Here is a 13,944-nt window from a genome sequence, read left to right as displayed (position 1 = left end):
TTATTATGGTACCTACATAATATTTAATATAATATTTTAAAATATTTTGATACTAATCCATTATTTTTTTTTTAATGGATTCAGCTCGGAACGCAAGCGAACGCTTAAAAGTTATTAATTTTTATAGATTATGTTCATTCAATTTATTATTATTTAAAATAAGGTAAATGCCTATGTTATGAATTAGTTACTATATAATTACTCGTTTAAGTGTTGTATTATAACATAAAACTCTACGAAGTAAGCTTATAAGTACCTACTAATCGACCAATATATAGTTAGGTATTTAAAATATAAATTTTCTATTTAATCTTTAGATTGGGTTTGAAAAATTAACGTTCACTTGAATTATCTTAAATACCGAGTTATTTAAAAAAAAATTTATTGATCACTGCTATAATGTATACTTAATTGAAAATAATTTAATAATCATCAAATAAAAGTTGAATTAAATATATTAACTATAGTATTCGTTTTTAAAGAAAAATTAATGAATTTTATTAAAATTAGCTTATTGTGTTTTTTAAATTATGTACGGAGTGAGGAATGTATTGATTTTACAGTGTGTGTTTTTTCTGTCTGTGTACACCATATGATTTTTGTCGAAATAATGCTTCAATTTAAAATTTTAAGGATGGTTTTCGTTAGTAAATTAAATATCATTGGTGCATTATAATAGAGGTAAAAAGTAAGAAGTTTCCAGTTGTTAACAAAAAAATCGGGAAAAACCACAAAAAAGTAACGAAAAACGGGAATTTTTACCCAAAACTAGTTTTCGAAAAAATCGATTTTTTGTATAGTTGTAACTCAAAAATAAATTACTGTAAATACTTGAAATTTTCAAAAAATATTTATGTTAGCGATACTTATAGGTAACATCTGCATACGATTAAATTTCTAAAATATTATTGCTTCTTTTGAGCTATTTATAGACAACTTTCAAAATTTTCATTTTTTTAAATATATTTTTTTTTAATGTCAATAAAAAAAAATTGAAAATTTAATACAAGGTTTCTAACAAGTTGTTCTTATTGTAATTAATAAAAATTAAAAATCAATAATCACAATTTTTTTAAAAAGCGTTTTCAGATAAAATTTTTCCGAAATATGTCAATATCACAAACATTTTTGATTTTTTATAGTTTTCTTTTTATAAACGTAGACGAAATGTTTTTGGCTTGATCAAAATACTTGAAAATTCAATACAAAGTTTCTCATGGCTTAATCTTGAAGTGATTAAAAAAATTATAAAAATACATAGCAATATCGTAAATAACTTATCGTATAAATAAGTTCAAATTTTGATTAAAATTCGTCAAAATCTTGAATATTTGCAAATTGTTATGTTAAATGTATGAACAATTTTTTATAAGTATCTGAGAGTTAAAAAAGCAATACAATAGTTCATAAGTTTGGTTTACAATAATAAAAAAAAGTTGATCGTTGGCCAACTAAAAAATATTTTTACAAAATCAGATATTGATGGATTTTTGATTTTTGATTTTTGATTTTTTTTTTTTTTTTTATAGAAGTCGTAAAAATTTGAAATATACACCAGTTATTTAAATTGGCATTTTCTATATATGATTTAATTTTGGGGTATTCAAGTCATTAAAAATTAAACCACCCTTTTCACTATCCAGTGGAAATTCTATTGTTTTTCGTATACAATGATACCTATCATTGCATTCAAATTTAATAGACCCATCATAGTAGGTATCTATATCCGAGGTATGTGTTTATTATTCATAATATTATTTCAAAAAAAATGTATTATTTTAATATAACTAATTAACATAATAGCTGTAGTAATATGTATTTAAAAAAAAAAATAAATGTATTCATCATTATTGACAAATTATTTTAGGATTGTTAAATATTTTAATTTAAAAGAATTTCAATTTTTTTATATCCAACTGAGTTGGCCGACGTTCGATATTTTCCTAGTCAAATTTTATTTTTATTATTTCCTCGTTAAAGTAACTGCATAATTTTTATCAGTGAGTATTTTTAGCAGAGCAAAGTAGTAAAATAATACAAAAACTTGTCTCTTTGACCAATACGTGACTTTTCTGGATATTTCAAAGCCCTTATAATACAACTTAGTCACACTCTCTGTCTTTTAGATATCAAATGGCCAAAGAATAGTTCCTTTGTGTGGCTCTTATATCACTCTCGCTTTCGTGAAATGAAAACTCGCTGAATGATACTTGCATGAAAAATACTAAGAGATCTCTTAAGTACCAAAGAACATTTATGCATCATTAAGTTCAAATCCAAATATTTCAAACAAACTACTTATTATTCTTGAGAAGGATAAACTTCACAAAATTATATTACACAACATAATATTAATGTCAGTGAATCAACAATAGTTTGCAATTAATTTTACAAGCGTTTTATGCAAATGTAATTTGTAAAAATACTTGTATAAATTGCAACCAAAAATATAATATTTGATAAATGAATAAAGGCAGCAAAGTTATGTATTTTATGTAAAATAAAATGTTTGGGACAGCTCAATGTACGTTTGAAAATAATTTTAATTATATTATTACAAAAGTTAATAAAATATAAAATATCTAAATCAACTACTGTGAACCAAACTATAATTAAATGTTGTTTCTTCAGAACATTGAACATACATTTTTGGAAAATTTTCAAAAGTGTATCAACCCACTTATTTAATGCTAATTAAAACCGTGCAATTATATGAATCTTGTAAGATTTAAATAGTATTTCGTACTGCTTGAATTATATTTAGTGATATTATACTTTGGGCTTTTTAGAAAGAAAAAAATTGTATTCTATTGTTCTATTGTCTAATACTGTTAAGATTCACAACACATATTTGTATTAAATTGTATTAAATTCATTGTTATAGGAATACAGGAATACTAACATAACATGGCTCAGATTTCTCGGAAATATGTACGCACACAAAATTGTTCGTGGCTTCGAGTTGGTAAAACAACTATTTGTTATTACCAGTATATGTGAGGTCGTATTAACGACGAATTTAAATAATATTATTTATCATACGCAATATTAGACTACACTGCGATGACACAACGATCTCGCTCAAGTACACATTCGGTGAATCAGTAAGAAATACATGTTAGTTTTTTCATGCTTCGTAAACTTTGAAAGTAATCAAGATAAGCGATCAAATGCCATGCCGAATTCTTCTAATAAAGTGGACTTAGTTAAAACAGAGCGGAACAAAACGCATTTGTTTATCGTTGATAAAACAAAAGTTAATACATCTGGTTATGTCGAATACAGTCTCGATAAAGATAAATGTATCGTTGATTTTATTATTATTATTATTATTATTACTATTACTGTTCTCTGTATAAATTATTTATATTGTTAATTCCACGATATAAATGCCAAGTATAATTTGACGGGAATGTTTTGAATAAGTCTAATACCGTAAAACGAATCGATTTAGTATAATTTTGTTTTAAAAATACATTGCCACATTATTATTATGCTAACAAAAGAATCGTCCATGGAGTGGTTATTGTGATTTGGTCGAACCCTTACGCTATAGTTTAAAAGAAGAACCATTGCATTTTAAGTGTATATTAAATTATCCCTGTAGGAGCTTATTTCCTTGAAAAACGCTTCTTCTTATAGTACAATATGAACTTATAATTAAAAATATATTACGTGATACCGACTTTATACTATTCTAATAGTTACTTGTAAAATGATCCGTGTCAGTTTATTAAAACACATAATTTAATTATTATTTTAAGTATACCTACTATGCCTATATACAAACAATTTTAATTATTAACATTTCAAATCATTTTAGATTTATGTTATTAATGGTCATAAATTAAGAAGTATATAATATTAACTTAAAATTAAAACAATCTATATTTATACAATTTTCAAATATGTCCATAAATAATATTCTTTTAACATAGAATAAAAAAAATATGTTAATAGAAATATTTGGTAAAAACTGTACGGTTGTTTGTTCAATAGATATTTTTAGGACCGTCAGAATACTTGAAGTATAACTATTATATAATGTAATAATAAAATAATATTAGATATTTAAAACAACACTGTACATATTTTGTAAAATGTATAGTTAAATTTGTATTTGAATCGAGTACAATAAAATACAATTGAGAGTTATCGTGACCAAAAAATGTAACACTTAACAATTAATATAGTATTTAAAATAACAAAGTATATTTGCCATATAATTTACTCATGTGTTGATAACAGTGACTGAAAGCGATAGATGGCATATCTTAAGTGTCCGTTATTGATATATTATAATATAATATGTATATTGTATAGGTACATTTAATCATGGATAAAGGGTGTACTATTTGAAGAATAATCTCCCATTACAGGAGGGATTACGTTTTCCCTTTATGCGTAAAAATATTATATTATTACAATGTCATAAAAAGCATTGTCGAAAATATCAATATTTTACGTATGCGCTTAAATTATACGAAACGCATCATTTTCGTCGCCGGCGGCTACAGTGAGAAGACCCGTAGCGATGAAGAATTCGGCTAGATAATCGTCGTGAAAATCGAACGTACTGTCATTTGGAAACGACGTAATCCCAAAAAATAAAATAATAATAAAAAGTAATATCGATTGTAGAAAATAAAAAAATGTTCGTTGATATAAATTCCAACTTCACGACTGGGCTCGACATCATCAATATAATATTATCATTATTATTATTATTATTATTATTATCGGAAAGGACGAATATAATATTATAATATGTTTAATGGGCTTTATATCGGGACGATGGTGGTATTTTTGAAATTTCGGACGTGGTGATGAAGGCGTCGGTGGAAATAAAGACGGTGAGGGGACGAGGAGTGGAAAGGTGCGAGGGAAATAGTTCTCGATTACTGAGAGGGGAAATGTGGCAAAAAAAATATGTATAAAAAATACGCATCGCATTTGATAAAAAGGCGAATAAAAATTCAAATTCCATGCAAATTAACTTTATTCTTGCGCAGCAGCCGTATATTATAGTAGTTCGCACGCTACGACGCGGCGTTGCGGTTCCTCTTTTTTTCTCTATATATACGCGCATTACATTATTATTATTATTATTATTATTATTATTATTATTATTACTATTATTATTATAACATAGTCGCTCAGTCGACGGGTCTAGAGTGCGAGTGTGCGAATTTAATTTCCTTTCCGTTTTTTACTGGACCCACAAATAGAAGAAAAAAAAACTTCTATGACTATGAGGAACAAACCAAAACACGATTAAATATACGCGATTAAAACCCTTTATTATGATTAGTTTATAGTAGATGAATTATTATAATAATAATATTATACCGTTATTATTACGGTCGTTTGTTAAGTGACGGGATACGCCCCCGAAGCGCTAATATCTATTATCAAAACGTTATTTTTTCATTCAAAATATAATATACCTACCCTTTACACGGAATAATATACAATTTTAAGACCAAATTTGATCTAATGTTCTAGAAAACTCGTGTGATAGACATATAACACGTCATGTTGATTTTGCTTGTTACTGACATTTAGATAATTTATTCTTTATTTCAAAACCGGAGAAAAAAAATATTTTCTGAAAATAATAATTGTTACGTTAAATTGTAAATTCGCCCAAGTATCGGGTCAGTTTATTGCGATGTTTTCTCGGCACTTTCCAAGATGTGGAAACTTATTTTCCTAACGCTTGAATAAATAAAAAATGATTGACCTTATAAAATATGAATTTAAGGGTTTCTTCTTTTTGTTCAGCCGTTTTTCTGGATAAATCCGATAAAATATTTAAAAAAGCGATCATTGAGATATGATAAAATCGGTCAAATCCGTCGTAATCAATTAAATACGTATTCGTTTAGTAATCACTAATACAGTCAATGATGATAGTACGCTTTCTTAAAATGAAATAGTTCTATCGTATTATTTGAAATTGTTCAGAAGAGTGATTCTAAGATGAAACATGCAATATTTTTTTATTTAGCTTTTTTGTTCAATATACGAGGACATTTTGTCAGATATAACCTTTTAAAATTAAGTTGTTTTATCATTGTCAGTCACAATATTTGTCACCAAAATTTAGATATAATTATGTTATATTTTATGATATTAAATTTGTTTAAGTACATAATATAATTTTAAATAAAATAAATAATGATAAATGTATAAAGTTATAAACACAAATTCAAAATAATTATTTAACTTTATTTAACGAATACAATAATACGACTGTTTTAACTTTTAAGAACTTCTTACATAAAATGAACTTTCTATATTATAACAAAACGATAGATATATATTTAAATAAATTATAAAATATTAAAGTATCGAAAATGATTAAAATACAAAAGTCAATAATAATTAATAGACAAAACTTATCGTGATATTTGATAAAAAAAAAAAATATTCCCTAATTCAAATAAAAATAGTTTTTAATACTATTATATTGTCGTAACATTAAATATTTAAATGCAATATTACATTATACATAGAACGTTTTCATTCTTAATAATTGTATACTAATTTTTAGTTAAATTGACTACGTATTTGTTTAAAAAAAGTTTGACTAATAGTTGGTTTAGTTTTCTTAAAAGTGATATTCAGTGATATAGAACTTTTCAATTTTCTACATTTTCTTTATTAATGGACCTATTAGACTAATGTTCAACTTAAAAATAATAGCAGAAGATACTTGAAATGTATATAAAATGTTTAAATTGTAATTTTCATTACATTATGATAAAATTTTAAAAAAACATTTTAAAACTGTTTATTTGTTTCTTTAGTTTTCTTTCTACGTTTAATATTGTTGATTTGATACTCAATTATCCGCAGAATCAAAATTCTTGAACATTTTATACAAAATCCCACAAAAGTTATTCTTATATATTATGAATACAAATATTATACATTGACGCAATTTTTTTTTTTTATGCAATAAAATTATAATTTTTACAAAATTCATCAAAACCGTAATAAATTGCAAACTTCTTTGTAGCTAGAAATGCATAAAAACTTTTCGTCTTTTATCTAAGTTTTGAAAATTGAATATAAGATTTCTCATAAAAAGTAGTTCAATTTTAAATCTTTAACCTAATAAATAAACCGAGTTAATTATTTTTTAAAGAAAATTTGGACGAAATTACTTATTTAAAGAATAACAACAATGTTAATTGTTTTGTTATTATTTAAAAAAATAAATATATTTGTGGGAACTTAAGATTCTTATGTATACTATATTATTATGAATTATATTATATTATACACAACATAATTTTTGTTTTATTTTAAAATATTATTATGTATCGTATTATCAATCAATCTTTACTGATTAACGGTTATTTACAGAAATATGTTATTAATTTATGAGTTATATAAATTTATATGATAAGAATAATATGGTATAAATATACCTAGGTATATTATTGTAATAATTAAAAAAAAAAAAATCATATTTCAGAATACATTGTATAATGATATAGGCTGATAGACCTTCTTTTCTCAGAAACGTTTTTGGTGTACAATGGTATATTATTAAACTCAAACTTAACACACCCACTCGTCACCTAATGTACAGCAAAGTGTACGAGTGGTACACATTTTTATACTATGTCAGTACATGTGTAAAAGATTGAAATTCCTTCTTGTAGTCGTTTGAAAATGTTTATTAGATCAAAAGTTATTACACGTTTAGTTGATAGCATATTATAGTTAATTACATTTTTTAGTTATTTGATATTTCCGTTGCATCATGTTTAAGTGCGATGGATTAATGAATATTTTCTACTGCATGCGTAAACTTAGGTGTATAATATTATAATATGTGTTATATATTTACGGTTTTGTGCGTTTTCCAAAAACCTTTCAGAGCAACGACATAGCATAAATTATATAACATCTCGTATAACGGTTGGATTACGGGTGATAAAATAAAAAATATAAAAATATGTGTTGTTATATTAATATTATAACACTGCGTCGTAGTACCCGCCGTTTTTCCCGAAAGTTCGAAAACTCGAAAACTCTTTTCCCAACGGTAATTGTTTCCGAAAACAAAAAATTTAAAAAAAAATCAAAAATTTTTATTACGGGGAGCTTCAGTGAAGAATACCTATAACCCTGCATCGTACCTTATAACTATAATTATTTATACCTATAAATTTATTTACTACAATGGTATACCACACCATAGAATTACTTAAAACTTAAAATATTCAAACCAATCACTATTTGTTACATTTGAATAACACAAAAATATTGGCGATAAAATAAAAATGGTATTCCAAGGTCACCAATCTGATGTACCATAAACGGCCGATATACGTTGTATTTTGTAGGAACGTTTTTTTAAAGTTCGTTCTCTATATGTATACAAAAAATCATATAAAATATATTATACACTCGTAACTCGTAAATTGTTTTCTAATTATAAAATGCATTGCAATTATTATTTTAGTCAAAACGAAACGTGTAAAATTATTTAAATTTAATAACAATAATTTGTTTTATATTTATACCTATATTACATTATATTTGATAAATGCTGTGCCAACTATAATGGTTTTAAATACCTCCATAGATACAATAACAAAAATAAATATTAATATATTTTTTATAAATATAATGAATACATGTTTGGAAAATTGGCAATTATTTCAGCTTATATTTATCGTATAGAAAAATTTATTCATATATTATGTTAATGTACAATTTGATTGCTACAGATTATTCTTTTAATTGAGGTTTTGATGAAGTGAAGGTGTGTTGTTTAGGGTTTTGAAGGATTTAACATATTTGAGGCAGTTGATCACCGAGGCTGGGCAGTGGGCATTAACTAATTTAAAGTTAAAATTAAGTTAAAACGTTAAGTTAATTTTAATTAAGTTAATTAACTTGTTACTTTTTTTGAAATTAACTTTTAACTTAGTAAGTTACTTTTTTAAAAGATTAACTTGTTAACTTCAAATTACTTTTATTCAAAAATATTTTAATTTAATTAATTTTAGTCCAAACAATAATCCACATTTTTGAATAGTATTTTTAGAAAAGTAAGTTTTTTAATAGGGTCGTTAATACTTTGATGTATCATTTTAAATTTCCCCAGTAATTTTCTTGTGCATAAAGAAAAACTTTCTAATACGCATTATTATGTGTCTGGAATTTTTTATTTTGAAAATTAGAAAATTTTAACTTTAAATTGAGTTAAGTTACTTTTCTTTTCAAAGTTAACATTTAACTCGAGTTAACGAAAAAAAATATGATTAACTTTTACTTAACTTAACTTTATTGTTCTAAAATAACTTAACTTAACGAGTTAACTTGCCTAGCCTTTTTTATCACTATATTATATTATATACACATGTTATTAGTGAATTGTTGCATACATCACATATACTGGTTCTAATTCATTACTGAAAAGGTAGGCATGAATTAAGTGCACATGACTACGTGAGTATGACATATTCTTGCTTGAGTGACAATTACTTCCTCTTTTCTTTTAATTATAAGGATGTTGTAGTGATTACATTTTTTAATGTTTAAATTTAAATTTCTAGGTTTGTTTGAGAGAAGTATATTATTATTATTTACCTCTCTTACACACATACACATTCAGACGTTGGTCGTTGTCATAACATTGATTTGCTCTTTTTGTTATAAATTATAATATGTATTTTATAACTAATAATTTGTATGATAAATAATACAATTGTAAATATAAGTAGTGTCATGTAAAGGTAATATCAATATAGCATTATAGTAATATATATATACAAACAACTAAATTCATTTTACCTGTAAATGTTGAAACTTCGACACATTTTGTAATGATGATAGTAATTGTATGATTATAGTATAGTAGAATATTATACTAGTCATTATAGATTTATTGTATTTTTAGTTTATGGAATTTTTATCATATACTTTATCCATGAAACTTTTTCTAAAGCTTATACACTTTTGACAATTGATAAAGCTGCTGTCATATGAAAAAACATTATGTTTCGATATCAAATTAAAGCTTATGAGATTTTCTACAAAACATTTCACTACGATACTGCAAAACATATCTATAATCGTAAGGAAATCAACCATAACTTAAAGTTAGAATATTAAATACTATAACTTTGACAATTTTAAAGTGTAAACTATAACCATATAGTTTCGAATATATTTTTTTTTTTTTTTTGAGTTATTGTATTTTTTGTACAACGGAATAGCCTATAGCGAAAAACGCTTGTCATTATCTACATCATATATTCGTATGATACAATAATATTTATAATGTTTATACATGTTTTTGATATTGCAACTTGTTGTCAACGTTGCATTTAGAATTTTGCGAAATAATGTATGTACCTATGAAAAAAGTAAAAAAAGTAAAATTTCTATGATATTGCACACATACGATTATTTTCTAAATCAAAAACTATTTATGAAAATTGTTGCAATCATGTTTATTATACTTGTTTGTATTGTTCGTGTAAATACAATGACAGAGGAAAAAATATAGTCTTTTTCAATTTTAATGATTAAAACCTGGCTTTGTGCGTCAATTCCCAATTGTCTATATTAAGCTTGTAACAATATTACATAATATTAAAACGATAATATTATTATGCTTTTTCTCTGGTTTTGTAATAGCATTCGTTCAACGAAAAAAAAAATTATAGTGATCGCGTACGTATTAAACCACTCGACTTATTATTTTTAATTTAACTATTTAATCTATAAAAACATTTGTTTAACTCCTCTTTTAACTTATGAAATGTGATACGGTATTACAGAACTTGGATTTAAACGATTTATCGGTGAATTTAGTAATAATGTATGAAACGTTCATAATAATTATTATAATAAACAAAACGAAATCAAGTCAAGTAATGAACACGAGTTTTTGGCAGCAATCTATTATTGTTATCTTGATTAAATATTATAATAGGTAGGAATAAAGTCGTATTTTAATTTATACATTTCAAAAACATGTATCTAAATAAACATTATATTGCTGTAAAACTTTGTTGAATCAACATCGTATATAAAAAGTTATTGGCGGGTAATAGGTAACTTTTATAATTAAATAAACCGATTTACATTGTATATTTTATTACTGAAATGATATTATTTTTAATTATTCTTTTAGTTAAAAATATTAATTTTCATTTGGCTTATAGCCCTAGACAATTAAAAAATAATAATTTAGCATCATTTTAATGTTCATCTGTTCAATCATTATTTATTATTGTTAGATATTATATTTTAATTCTATTATGCAAATTTGTGTAATATAAATATTAAATGTTAGTGTTATTGTTGTCCGCTGTAAAAGTTGAACATTTAAACAAGATGTTTATTTTATTATAATAATAAGAGTAACTTCTACAAAATTACTGTAATTTATTAAACGAAACACTGCATAATGGATTTTAATTCATTTATTTTCAATAAGTATAAAAAAACCAAAACATTGGACTCGTTTAAAAATTTATATTAATATTATAAAATATTACAACCAAATAACTAATAATAAAATATTAATTAATATTGTTGAATTCAAATTTGCTTTTAAAATTATTCGTAAATAATTTAAATTTCAGTCAAATTGAATGAAATTAAAATAGATCAATAAAATTATATTAAAAACATTGTACGTTCTCAGTAGGTTCTTAAATTTCAATAATATTTTTGAATTATTCAAATATATTTTATTACCATAAAAACCATGAATACAATTTACGAGTATGTGACTTAAAAGTTAAAAGTTTAAATATTAGGCTAAAACATTATACCATACAATTTTATATGTATGTAATATAGTTTCAAAATTATCCTAATTAATTAGATGACTAATAAAACTAAATTCCTTTCATCAATCTAAAAACTCTTGGTTCAACTAAAAAAGTTATTGTCATTTATCACAGGTAAAAGATATTAATCAGAAAAAAAACAATTATTTAATTTAGAAATGAACTAATATTTATTTAAATAATTTTAATTAAATTGAAGAACACGGTAAAAATAATTGTGGGAGTATAATCAATATTTACGTCAAGTATGACTGTATGAGTATAATAGTTAGCTATGTATATTATACAAAGAGAACTTTAAATGTATTCAAACATATAATTCAAAATCACTTATTTTAATTAGTATCTATTGTTCTTGATTATAATGAAATTTTTCAAATGAAAGCAATACATTTTTTTTTCATTAATCATAAATTAAATAGTACTTTAACATTAATGATTTTTCATATTTATTTGTAAATAATAATATTAAATAACACATTTTTAATGAATTACAATTATAAAGCTAATCATTTTTCAAAAAATCTGTAATTACAATTTCAAAGAAACTAAATTAAATTTTGAATAAATTGTGTTAACATCAGTTTGTTATATTTGTATTATGTATCTTTTGCACTTTGAAGGGTTAGAAAATATAAATACCGTAAAATTGTTATTATAATATCCTTTGATAATAAGCTGAAATTTAACTAGACAATTATGATAAAAGTCACTTAAATAATAATCTATATAATTTATAAATATGATTAAAATCTATTTGACGTAAATTACATTTTCCTAAAAATATTAACTAAAGCATTAGGGTGTATTAAACCACGATTTTTATTAAAAATAAATAAAATAAAAGACTATAAAGATAAAGATAATTAGAGTTATACATTTATAGACAAATTAAAAAAAAAAAATAAAAAAAAAATAGATTTTTAAGAGCCAGTAATTCTTTTGTGATGTACTAATGTATAATATATTTTATATCTATAGTTTTTTATAGTTTGATTTACATCATAGGTTGTATGCATCTTTAACAGGTATATATTATTTATACAATTTGTGTAGTGGCATAGAGGTTTCAAGAATTTTAATGTTTGCACTAATTGAAAATTGTCTGCTTTAAAAATGTATACCCTGGACACAACAAGAATCACATAACAAGATCTTGTGGTAACTCAGATATATATTTCATGTAGTAATGTCATATCATACAGTATATAGGTTTTGTAAACTCGATCGAAAAATGAACCTTCTTCTCCTAACCTACAACTATGCTAATTGAAACTAGGATTAGTATATTATATTATCGTTTATAATAGCTCACGGTTGGTTCAAAAAACAATATTTTAACGCAATATTTTTATAAAAAACATAAAACATAAACATTGATGACATAAACTAACGTACATTGAACAAAATACGGGTTAATGCACCAATCTCACTCAACTCTCTTTTTAATTAACATAGTTATTTAGAATCAGATTTTTGAACTTTTTAAATGTATTTGTACTTCTTAAAAAGTGTCTTCTGCAGATGCGAACTTACATTTTTCAAATAAAATTTATTTATTTTAACATTGATTTATTTACTAAATTATTTTTCTAGCGAGTGAAAAAGAGAGCGGAAAAATTATGATATTATATGCCAACAATATTATCGCACAACAAAAATAATAAATAAGTACTATTTTTATTATTATTATTTTTTTTTTATTATTGTTATTGACTGCATCATTTAAAACATTATTGCGCTTTGTTTTATTGATACATAATATTATCATTTAACAGCTGCAAATATAAAATTCCTAATTGAATAATTGAAATACTTTTCATTTTAATATTTCAACATACCTAATATAATATCCACAATCCACATCGCTGTCTTGATAATATTCATGCGAAAACACGTCTTTGGAATTTGATGAATGCATATACGAATGTTTCTAATTAATTCAAAATATATCTGACGGCGTAGTTGGTTCAGGAATAATAATTATGCTAAAACCGTAGGTACATAGTATATACGCGTGCACCACTGCAGTGAGCGTATATATTATTATTTAATATGGTCGGTAAGTAGGTATATTGGTAGCCCATTACAGTAGTTACACATTTTAAGATTG

This window comes from Aphis gossypii, chromosome 1 (assembly GCF_020184175.1).
Source record: "Aphis gossypii isolate Hap1 chromosome 1, ASM2018417v2, whole genome shotgun sequence".
NCBI classification, from domain to species: Eukaryota; Metazoa; Arthropoda; class Insecta; order Hemiptera; family Aphididae; genus Aphis; species Aphis gossypii.
Note: the sequence above shows the minus strand (reverse complement) of the source record.